At 40.9% G+C, this 11,031-nt stretch overlaps 2 non-coding genes across 2 annotated transcripts; one reads left to right on the forward strand and one right to left on the reverse strand.

Annotated features, from left to right (window-relative positions):
* Positions 1-3,286: 3,286 nt before the first annotated feature.
* On the reverse strand, positions 3,287-3,393 carry LOC131222949 (small nucleolar RNA R71). Its single transcript, XR_009160244.1, has one exon. It is a non-coding gene; the product is annotated as a small nucleolar RNA R71 (small nucleolar RNA).
* A 4,120-nt stretch (positions 3,394-7,513) lies between these two features.
* On the forward strand, positions 7,514-7,620 carry LOC131222348 (small nucleolar RNA R71). The gene has a single exon (XR_009160009.1). It is a non-coding gene; the product is annotated as a small nucleolar RNA R71 (small nucleolar RNA).
* Positions 7,621-11,031: the final 3,411 nt, after the last annotated feature.

Consider the following 11,031-nt stretch of genomic DNA (forward strand, 5'->3'; position numbering starts at 1 on the left):
CGTTCAGCACAAGGAATGTGCTGGACGCACCTTGATGTATTTGTATCCAAACCGTTCAGCAATGGGTCCCACTGCATGACGTCACAAGTTCTGTAGGTCTGAATCATGAGGAATGTGTTGCATCTCACCATCCATCCATGTAGGGCCACTGTGATATATGTGTTTCATCCTACCGATCATCTGTGGCCCACCATGACATGTGTTATGTCCAAACCATCCATCTAGATGGTGGGCCAGTAGGACACACCACCTATATGGCTGCTGTATCGATGTTAGCAAGCCATGGGGTCCACCTTAATGATTTGTTGCATATCTGCACCGTCCATGGTGCTAGATAATATTTGGACGGTGCTGATGAGCTAGAAAGTGTCCAGATGGTGCTGATTTACATAGATGAAAGATCCTAACCGTCCATTTGATCCGTAGGATGACCAAGACCCTCGCCTAGGTGTTTTTTTTCCACCATGCAACCTATCGCACGTTCCTAGCCGTTTAACGCAGGATGGGCAGTGAAATGCAAAGTTCCGTGGGCCACACCTACTATGAGCCAAAACAATCCATTCCTGGATGGTTTTTTGCAAGTAATCTAATGGATGGACTGGATTTCTCCGTATACGTTGATCATGGCCCCAACAACCACAACAGAGGGAATTGCGTTAGCTCTATTTCGCAATCGGGCGTCGGACGAAGCTCTGTGGGCCACCATCGTACATCAAAGTTCCGATCCGGACCGTCCAGTAGGAGCCCACGGGTCCTCTCATCCAAGCCTAGGTGAAGAAATCTCAATAAACAATGGAGATCGATTTTAATTGTCTAAACAGAGGATGAACGGTAGAAGCACAAGTCCCGTGAGTCATGTCGAATCCAAGCTAAATTGGTCCATCTCCGACCGAAAATCGGACGTGAATCCACTGGACGGAGTGGATTTTCTTGCCAGCATTGATTATGGCCCGCCAATCATCACAGATGCGTAAGATTGTCTTGAAATTCTGTTGCGTAAACAGAGTGGTTTCCGACTCTATTACAGCAACCACTCCCACCGACCTCTATCCTCTATAAAAGGGAACGAGAGAGAAAGAAAAGGAAAGAAGAGGAAGGAGGACGTGGAGCTTGGCTTGGCTGGAACAGGGCTTGGAACGAGAGAGAGAGAGAGAGAGAGAGAGAGAGAGAGAGAGAATAAGTGTTTTCTTCTTTTCTTTTCTTTTCGTTTTATTTTTCTTTTTACTTTCTTTGGTTCAGGCCATTCATGTGTGGCTAAACCTCTTAGTTAGGGCTAAGAGGTGAAGCTCGTAGCGTGATGAGAGATTCTATTTTGTGCCTTTAACTTAAATTCATGAACTAAATTTGATTTGTGTTGATTATTAAAGGAATGTTTTTCTTAGTCTTAAATGGTCATTGTGACTAAAATTACAATGGGTCCGCAATGGCTTTGAATATTTCTTTTTCCCCTTTTTTTGATGATAATGACGTTAGGAAGCCTGTTGTTCACCATCGTCCTACTAGACATGGTTGGATGATGGTACCCTTCCTAACTTCCATACTGCTGATTAGTTGGTAATTCGTTTAATCCTGTTGTTGGCTTTGTCTCCTGGGCATGGTTAGATGATGGAATCCATTCTAATTCATATACCTTTCATCTCTTGAAAACTAGATCAAGTAAGTTTAGTTTAAATTCAATAATTCTTGATGCAGGCAAAAGATCTCCCTAATCCCTACAAGTGGATCCTCTGAATCCCTAGTTTCCTTCCTCTGAATTCTTTAAGTTTTACATTAATCTCTCACCATTATTCATCAATTTATATTTGATTTAGATTGCATCTTAGGCTAGTTCTATTTCTAGTTAGTTTCAGGAAACGTACAAGTTTCAGTCCCTGTGGATTCGACCTCGGTCTTACCGAGTTTATTACTACATCACAACCCTATACTTGGGGAGTGAACAAGTTTTTGGCGCCGTTGTCGGGGACTAACGGTTGCGATTCTCTGAAATTAATTAGGTTTAGAATTAGTTTAATATTAGAATTTGACTAACTTTAGTTTTAGGTTTTTAATTAATTTCTAGAACTAACTTGTTTCCATGTTTTGTAGGATCCTGACATAAGTTCCTAAATTGGTAATTCCTTCCTAATTTCTCTACTTTTTCCACTTTTAAAATTAGGGTTTAAATTTTAAAAATCTTCTAATTCTAGTATTTTCCTATTTTTAAGAAATAGTTTATTTTTGAAAATTTTCCTCTTTTGTTTTTAGAAACTAGGTTAGTTATTTCCCTTTTTAGGAATTAACTTTCTATTTTTATTTTTAATAACTTTCTAATTTTAACTCTTTTATAATCTAATTTTGTTTCCTAATTTATTTTTAGAATTTTTGTTTAGAAACTAACCTTCCTATTTTATAGGCCTTTAAGATAGAAATTTCTAATTCAGTAAGCTCCTTCCCTACTTTCTATTTTCCAGTTCTCTTTTAGTAATTTTCTTTCTAGTTTAGGACTTTCCTAATTTTAGAAATTTCCACTTTCTTTTAGGAATTCCTTTTTTTAGAAATCAGTTCACTGCTACCTTTCTTTTAAAGGATTGTTCTTCTCCTTTTTAGAATCTAACTTATTTTGTTTTATTTTGCGGGTCTTCAACTTAGGGCCTCCAATTTGGTAACTCCTTTCCAACCCTCTCTTTCTTTTTAGATTTTCTTTCTTAGGATTAGGTTTCAAATTTAAATTGAGGGCTGCGAGTGTTTCATGCCCAAGTGGGCCCGTGACGACACTCGACGTCTCTTGACTGAAAGAGGATTGGTTGAGGGGTTGACTATCCATCGCAGGACTAGACACCGCTCGAAATCCCCTGAATTAATTGAAGTTATGGCTGAAGACTAACCTCCTCTACTTCCACTCAAGGTGGAGGATACCCAAGATGAGAATGAGGTGCATCAGGCACCCCCGCCTCGTACTTTACGAGATTATCTACAACCGGCGGGAGTGAGTACGCCCTCATGCATGATTTTCCCTGAAAACATAGGACAAATGGACATCAAGGCAGGAGTTATCCAACTCCTTCCCAAATTCCATGGACTTGAATCAGAGAGTCCATATTTACATTTGAAAGAGTTCGATGAGATTATAGCTACATTATGTTTTCCTAATGTATCTGAGGATACAATCAAGTTGAAACTCTTTCCTTTTTCCTTAAAAGAGAAAGCTAAGACGTGGTTACATTCACTGCGTCCTAGATCCATTGGCACATGGAACGACATGCAGAGGGAATTCATAAAAAAAATTCTTCCCACATCATAAAAGGATTCCCTCAGGAAAGCGATCATGAACTTTGCCCAAAATGAAGATGAAACATTCTTCCAATGTTGGGAAAGGTTCAAAGATTTGGTCAGTTCATGCCCACAACACGGATTTGAAACATGGCGCATTACAAATTTTTTCTATGATGGACTGACATCTTCCATGCGCCAAATGGTCGAGACAATGTGTAATGGAGAGTTCATTAATAAAGATGTTGACGAGGTATGGGATTACCTCGATAGTCTTGCTGAAAAACACAATCATGGGACTATTACCCAAAGTCGAACACCACGTCTAGGCCGACTCAATTAAAGGAGAAAGGTGGATTATATCTCTTGAAAGAAGAGGATGATCTCAAGTGTAAAGTGACTACGCTCATAAGGAAAGTTGAGGCCATGGAAGGAAAGAAGGATAAGGTTAATGAAATTGTTTGCGGCATCTGTGATTGCAACATTCATACAACTGAAAATTGTCCTACAATACCCGCCTTTCGAGGAGTGTTGAATGAACAAGCTAATGCCGTAAACAACTATCAAAGACCTTTTATTGGACCTAACTCTAATACGTACAATCTGGTTGGAAAAATCATCCAAACTTTAGTTGGAGGAATGGACAAACGGCTACCCCTCAAGGTTTCTTCAATCAAAATCCAAATCAAGTGAAACCTCAAGAGGAACCGGTTCAAAATTCCATACAAGAGCTGGCTTAGGCAATGTGGGGAATTACAGATTTTATGCAAAAGATAGATTTTCGTATGACGATTATAGAAAAGGGGATGCTTCCTGTACAACCTCTTCCCAATCTTAAACCATAGTACGAGATTAATGATCCCAGCTCTTCAAATTAGATGAGGCACGCTAAATCCATCATCACTCCTAGGAGTGGAAAGATCATTGATAAAACTCTTCCGGTTAGGCCCGAAAAGCCTCAAGAACCAGAAGAGGACAACAATAATGGATCTAGTGAGGCCTCACAAAAATTAGAACCGGAACTTCTAGAAAAGCCAGTTGCTCCATTTCCCCAACGGTTGGTTGCACCAAAACCTCTCTCTAACTTTCAGGATATCCTAGAGGTGTTGAAACAAGTGAAAGTCAACATTCCTCTACTTGATGTCGTAAAACAGGTATCTTCATATGCCAAATTCTTGAAAGACCTATGCACGACCAAAAGATGGTAGAGTATTCAAAAGAAGATCTTCTTGACCGAAAAAGTGAGTGCCATCCTAAAGCAAGACGTGCCACAAAAATTCAAAGATCCCTGTAGCCCAACCATATTATGTGTAATCGGGGCAGTAGTTAACGTGCCCTTAAGCTTGGTGAAAGCTTCCGGGCATTGCTCGTCCACTCGGACGGAGCATCCTTTTGAAGAAAAGTACATAAAGGATGAGAGAGGAGACTAAAGTCCTTTATGAATCGCCTGTAAAATCCTGCGTGTCCTAAGAAGGATCGCACGTCTCTGATGTTCTTGGGTGGAGGTAGGTTAGAGATAAGATCGATTTTTGCCTTATCTACCTCGATTCCCTTGGACGAGATGATATGCCCAAGGACAATTCCCTTCTGAACCATGAAATGGCACTTCTCCCAATTAAGTACCAAGTTCTTTTCTTCACATATTTTCAGCACACATTTAAGACTTTCCAAGCACTTGCTGAAAGATGGACCGTAAACAGAGAAATCATCCATGAAGACCTCTAGATATTGCCCCACCATATCAGAAAAGATACTAAGCATACATCGCTGAAAGGTGGCAGGGGCATTACATAGTCCGAATGGCATCCTTCGGTAGGCAAAGGTGCCGTAGGGACATGTAAATGTGGTCTTTTCCCAGTCTTCAGGGGCTATCTCTATCTGGTTGTAGCCCGAATACCTGTCAAGGAAACTATAATAGGAATGGCCAACTAACCTTTCTAGGATCTGATTAATGAATGGTAAAGGAAAGTGGTCTTTCCTCGTGACGGTATTCAACTTCCTGTAGTCAATGCACATTCTCCAACCAGTAGTGACTCTAGTTGGCACGAGTTCATTATTAGCATTGGCTACAATGGTGATTCCAGACTTCTTAGGGACCACTTGAGTTGGACTCACCCATTGACTATCGGATATAGGGTATATGATACCCATGTCTAATAGTTTAAGAACCTCGGCCTTAACCACTTCCTTCATGTTTGGATTTAATCTACGTTGTGGTTGCCGAGCGGTTTTTGCATTATCCTCAAGATATATGCGGTGAGTACAAATCGAGGGGTCAATTCCCTTGAGGTCCGTTATCGTCCATCCCAGGGCTCTTTTATGCTCAATGAGAGTAGATATGAGCATACTCTCCTGTTCTTTCTCTAGGTGGGCAGAGATCACCACCGGGTATGTCTCATCTTGACCTAAATAGGCATATTTCAAATCAGAGGGCAAAGGTTTTAGGTCAAGCTTCGGCGGCTTGAGGTTAGACGGTAGAGGCACTACATCGGTTTGTAGTAATTCTTCAAATTGTGGCCTCCACCGGTTAACTTCAAGTACCGGTGCAGTATCAAGTAAGGCGCACATCTCCCTAATCATGTCATCATCAAAATCATGGGAGTGGGCCAGGCACGTCTCTAGAGAGTCAAAGGATAAGGCTAGAGGTGTCGTATCTTCCACTAAAGAGTCAATCATGTTAATGTCGTGGAAATCGTCATCCTCCTCTAAGTTTCTACCGTTATTGAAAAAGATATTTGACTCCAATGTCATATTCCCAAAAGACATAGTCATGACACCATTCCTGCAATTGATAATTGCATTTAAAGTGGCAAGGAATGGGCGGCCAAGAATGACGGGGATCTGAGTGCTTATGTTATTGATGGGTTCGGTGTTCAGGATGATAAAATCTACAGGGTAGTAAAATCTATCAACTTGGACCAACACATCCTCAATTATCCCTCTTGGTACACGAACAGAGCGATCAGCAAGTTGTAGTGTGGTTAGGGTGGGTTTTAATTCACCCAAACCTAACTGTTTGTATACCGCGTAGGGAATCAGATTGACGCTCGCTCCTAAGTCAAGAAGTGCATGATCAATTCGATGGTCCCCGATTACACATGATATGGTTGGGCTACCGGGATCCTTGAATTTCTGTGGCACGTCTTGCTTTAGGATGGCACTCACTTTCTCGGTCAAGAAAATCTTCTTTTGAATACTCTGCCGTCGTTTTGTGGTGCATAAGTCTTTCAGGAATTTGGCATATGAAGGTATTTGTTTCACGACATCAAGTAAAGGAATGTTGACTTTCACTTGTTTCAACACCTCTAGGATATCCTGAGAGTTAGAGAGAGGTTTTGGTGAAACCAACCGTTGGGGCAATGGAGCAACTGGCTTCTCTAGAAGTTCCGGTTCTAATTTTTGTGGTGCATCACTAGCTCTATCATTGTTGTCCTCTTCTGGTTCTTGAGATTTTTCGGGTCTAACCGGAAGAGTTTTATCAATGATCTTTCCACTCCTAAGAGTGGTGATGGATTTAGCGTGCCCCATTTGATTTGAAGAGCTGGGATCATTAATCTCGTACTGCGGTTTAGGATTGGGGAGATGTTGTGCAGGAAACATCCCCTTTTCTATAACCGTCATACGAGAATCTATCTTTTGCATAAAATCTGTAATTTCCTGCATTGCCTGAGCCAGCTCTTGTATGGAATTTTGAACTGGTTCCTCTTGAGGTTTCACTTAATTTGGATTTTGATTGAAGAAACCTTGAGGGGTAGCCGTTTGTCCATTCCTCCAACTAAAGTTTGGATGATTTTTCCAACCAAGATTGTACGTATTGGAGTTAGGTCCAGTAAAAGGTCTTTAATAGTTGTTGACGGCATTAGCTTGTTCATTCAATACTCCTCGAAAGGCGGGTATTGTAGGACAATTTTCAGTTGTATAAATGTTGTAATCACAGATGCCGCAAACAATTTCATTAACCTTATCCTTCTTTCCTTCCATGGCCTCAACTTTCCTTATAAGCGTAGTCACTTTACACTTGAGATCATCCTCTTCTTTCAAGAGATATAATCCACATTTCTCCTTTAATTGATTAGGCCTAGACGTGGTGTTTGATTTTGGGTAATAGTCTCATGATTGTGTTTTTTCAGCCAGACTGTCGAGGTAGTCCCATACCTCATCGACATCTTTATTAATGAACTCTCCATTACACATTGTCTCGACCATTTGGCGCATGGAAGATGTCAGTCCATCGTAGAAGAAATTTATAATGCGCCACATTTCAAATCCGTGTTGTGGGCATGAACTGACCAAATCTTTGAATCTTTCCCAACATTGGAAGAATGTTTCATCTTCCTTTTGGGCAAAGTTCATGATTGCTTTTCTAAGGGTAATCGTTTTATGATGTGGGAAGAATTTTTTTATGAATTCCCTCTGCATGTCGTTCCATGTGCCAATGGATCTAGGACGCAGTGAATGTAACCACATCTTAGCCTTCTCTTTTAAGGAAAAAGGAAAGAGTTTCAGCCTGATTGTATCCTCAGATACATTAGGAAAATATAATGTAGCTATAATCTCATTAAACTCTTTCAAATGTAAATATGGACTTTCTAATTCAAGTCCATGGAATTTGGGAAGGAGTTGGATAACTCGTGCTTGATGTCCATTTGTCCTGTGTTTTTAGGAAAAATCATGCATGAGGGCATACTCACTCCCGCCGGTTGTAGATAATCTCATAAAGTACGAGGCGGGGGTGCCTGATGCACCTCGTTCTCATCTTGGGTATCCTCCACCCTGGGTGGAAGTAGAGGAGGTTGATCTTTAGCCATAACTTCAATTAACTCAGGGGATTTCGAGCGGTGTCTAGTCCTGCGATGGATAGTCAACCCCTCAACCAATCCTCCTTCAGTCAAGAGATGTCGAGTGTCGTCACGGGCCCACTTGGGCATGAAACACTCACAGCCCTCAACTAAATTCAAAGCCTAATCCTAAGAAGGGAAAAGAAAATCTAGGAAGAAAGAGAGAGTTGGAAAGAAATTACCAAATTGGAGTCCTAAGTTAAAAACCTGCAAAATAAAACAAAAATAAGTTAGATTCTAAAAAAGAGAATAACAATCATTTAAAAGAAAAATAGCAGTAAACTGATTTCTAAAAGAAGGAATTCCTAAAAGAAAGTGGAAATTTCTAAAATAAATTAGGAAAGTCCTTAAGCTAGAAGGTGAATTACTAAAAGAAAACTAAAGAATAGAAAGTAGAGAAAGAGCTTACCGAATTAGAGATTTCTATCTTAAAGGCCTACAACATAGGAAGGTTAGTTTCTAAACAAAAATTCTAAAAATAAATTAGGAAAACAAAATTAGATTCTAAAAAGAGTTAAAATTAGAAAGTAACAAAAGAGGAAAGTTTCTAAAAATAAACTACTAAAAATAGAAAAATACTAAAATTAAAAATTTAAACCCTAATTTTAAAAAAATAGAAAAAGTAGAGAGATTAGGAAGGAATTACCAATTTAGAAACTTATGTCAGGATCCTATAAAACAGGAAAACAAGTTAGTTCTAGAAATCAAATAAAAGTCTACAACTAAAGTTAGTCAAATTCTAATCTTAAACTAATCCTAAAACTAATTAATTTCAGAGAATCGCAACCGTCAGTCCCCGGCAACGGCGCCAAAAACTTGTTCACTCCCCAAGTATAGGGTTGTGATGTAGTAATAAACTCGGTAAGACCGAGGTCGAATCCACAGGGACTGAAACCTGTACGTTTCCTGAAAATAACTAGATCTAGAACTAGGCTAAGATGTGATCTAAATCCAATAGAATTTAAGGAATAATTGTGGAATAATTTATCTAAAACTTGAAGAATTCAGAGGAAGAAAACTAGGGATTCAGAGGATCCACTTGTAGAGATCAGGGAAATCTTATGCCTGTTTCAAGAACTGAACTGGACTTCCTTTGATATAGTTTTCAAGAGATGAAAGGTATATGAATTAGAATGGATTCCATCACCAAATCATGCCCAGGAGACACAGTAAACAACAAAATTAAACTAATTACCAACCAACCAACAATGTATGAAGATCAGGAAGGGTACTGTCATCCTACCATGCCCATGGAACAATGATGAACAACAGGGCTTCCTGCCTTCATAAACATAAAAAGGGGAAAGAAATATTTAAAGTCATTGCAAACCCATTGTAATTTCAGTCACAACAGACCATTAAAGACTAAGAAAAATATTCCTTTAATAATCAACTAGATCAATTTCAGTTTATGAATTTTAAAGGTACAAAGTAGAATCTCCCATCTCGCTACAGGCTTCACCTCTTAGCCCTAGCTAAGAGGTTCAGCCACACATAGGCATGATGTGGATGGATCCCTTAAACAAAATAAAAGAAAAAAGAATAAACAGAGAAAAATACCAAAATCAACCACTTTTCTCTTGTGCAATCGTCCCAGCCGAACTCTTGTTCACGTGCCACCTTCCTCCAAGCTCTTCACTCCCCCCTCTGCTCCTCTCCAAACCGTCCTTTATAGAAAAACCCCCTGGCAATCTTGAGTCCCTCCACAACTTCCGTCCTGGAGTCTTCTTTCTGCCCATGAGATTTTCATACTCTGTTTACGTAGCTACGCAGTCAGCCGAGTGGTATCTTTGGAAACTACTTGCGTCGGTTCATCTTTTTGGTCAATGAAAACAAATCTAAGACGTTCAGTCTTCTTGCCATGACTTGGCACTTCCTTGGAGAGGTTTTGAACGGCCAGGATCATTGTTCTGAACTTGGCCACGATCGCCGAATGGACTGGAACGTCCGGGTCTCTCGGACGATGTTTCCATGCGTACACGCTTACGGGTCTAAAAAAAACACCATGTGCACAGTCTTTTTTACCTCCTGGGATGAATGGACGGTCCAGATGGACGGGCCGACCCCTGCTATGATCCCAGAATGGCCCGGATTGGCCGGGCGTGCGCTGGCTGCGTAAACAGGGCCTGAGACTGTTGGCTCTGGACTCTCGGTGGGGCCCACTTACCTTGTCGCTTGAGAAATCCAAACCGTCCACCAGATTCCCCTAAAAATTTCGGTCGAGTATGAGTTGTTTGGATTGGTTTTGGTGTGGCCCAGAGAATCTTTCTTGCTGCCGTTCATTCTGTGTTTGAACGGCTGGACCCCTATCATCACTGTTTCTTCGAATTTTGCCACCTAGGCCTTAGTAAGAGGGCCTACGAGATTCCAATGGACGGTCCAGATGAGACCGTCGAATCAAGATGGTGGCCCACTGCACCTAACCGCAACTCTCTATTCGGCATTCGCAGCGGCGGAAAATCAGGAATTTGAATTCCTTTGGAATGGGTCGGTCAAGGGTCGGTTTGACCGACTCTCTGTTGCCATGCACGGCTAGTGCAATTGTGTACTATGTACACTCTGCTTAAGTGGGGTCCACTATGATGATTATGAGAAATCCACACCATCCATCTTGTTCCCCATTTCATTTGAACCGTGGGGACCGAAGTTGAAGAGTATCCGGACAGCGGGTGGGCCCCAAATCAGGGTTTTATGGACTGATCTGTCAGTTCAGCCACTTCCACGAGGATCCAATGGCTGAAATTTGACGTGTACGGTTAGTTTTTGGTCCTCAAGCCATGTATAAAGTTTCAAGCTGAACAGATGGTGGAAACCCAGTGATCTTGGATTCTAGCTGACTTTCAAGCCGTTTGAGCTTCAGTTTCTCGATTTTCTTGAATCCCTGGCATGCACATCCGTCGATCTTGGTCTCCTGGGGTCCGTCGCTTGCCTTGGTGACTTTAGA

The sequence above is a fragment of the Magnolia sinica genome, chromosome 1 (genome assembly GCF_029962835.1).
Source record: "Magnolia sinica isolate HGM2019 chromosome 1, MsV1, whole genome shotgun sequence".
NCBI classification, from domain to species: domain Eukaryota; kingdom Viridiplantae; phylum Streptophyta; class Magnoliopsida; order Magnoliales; family Magnoliaceae; genus Magnolia; species Magnolia sinica.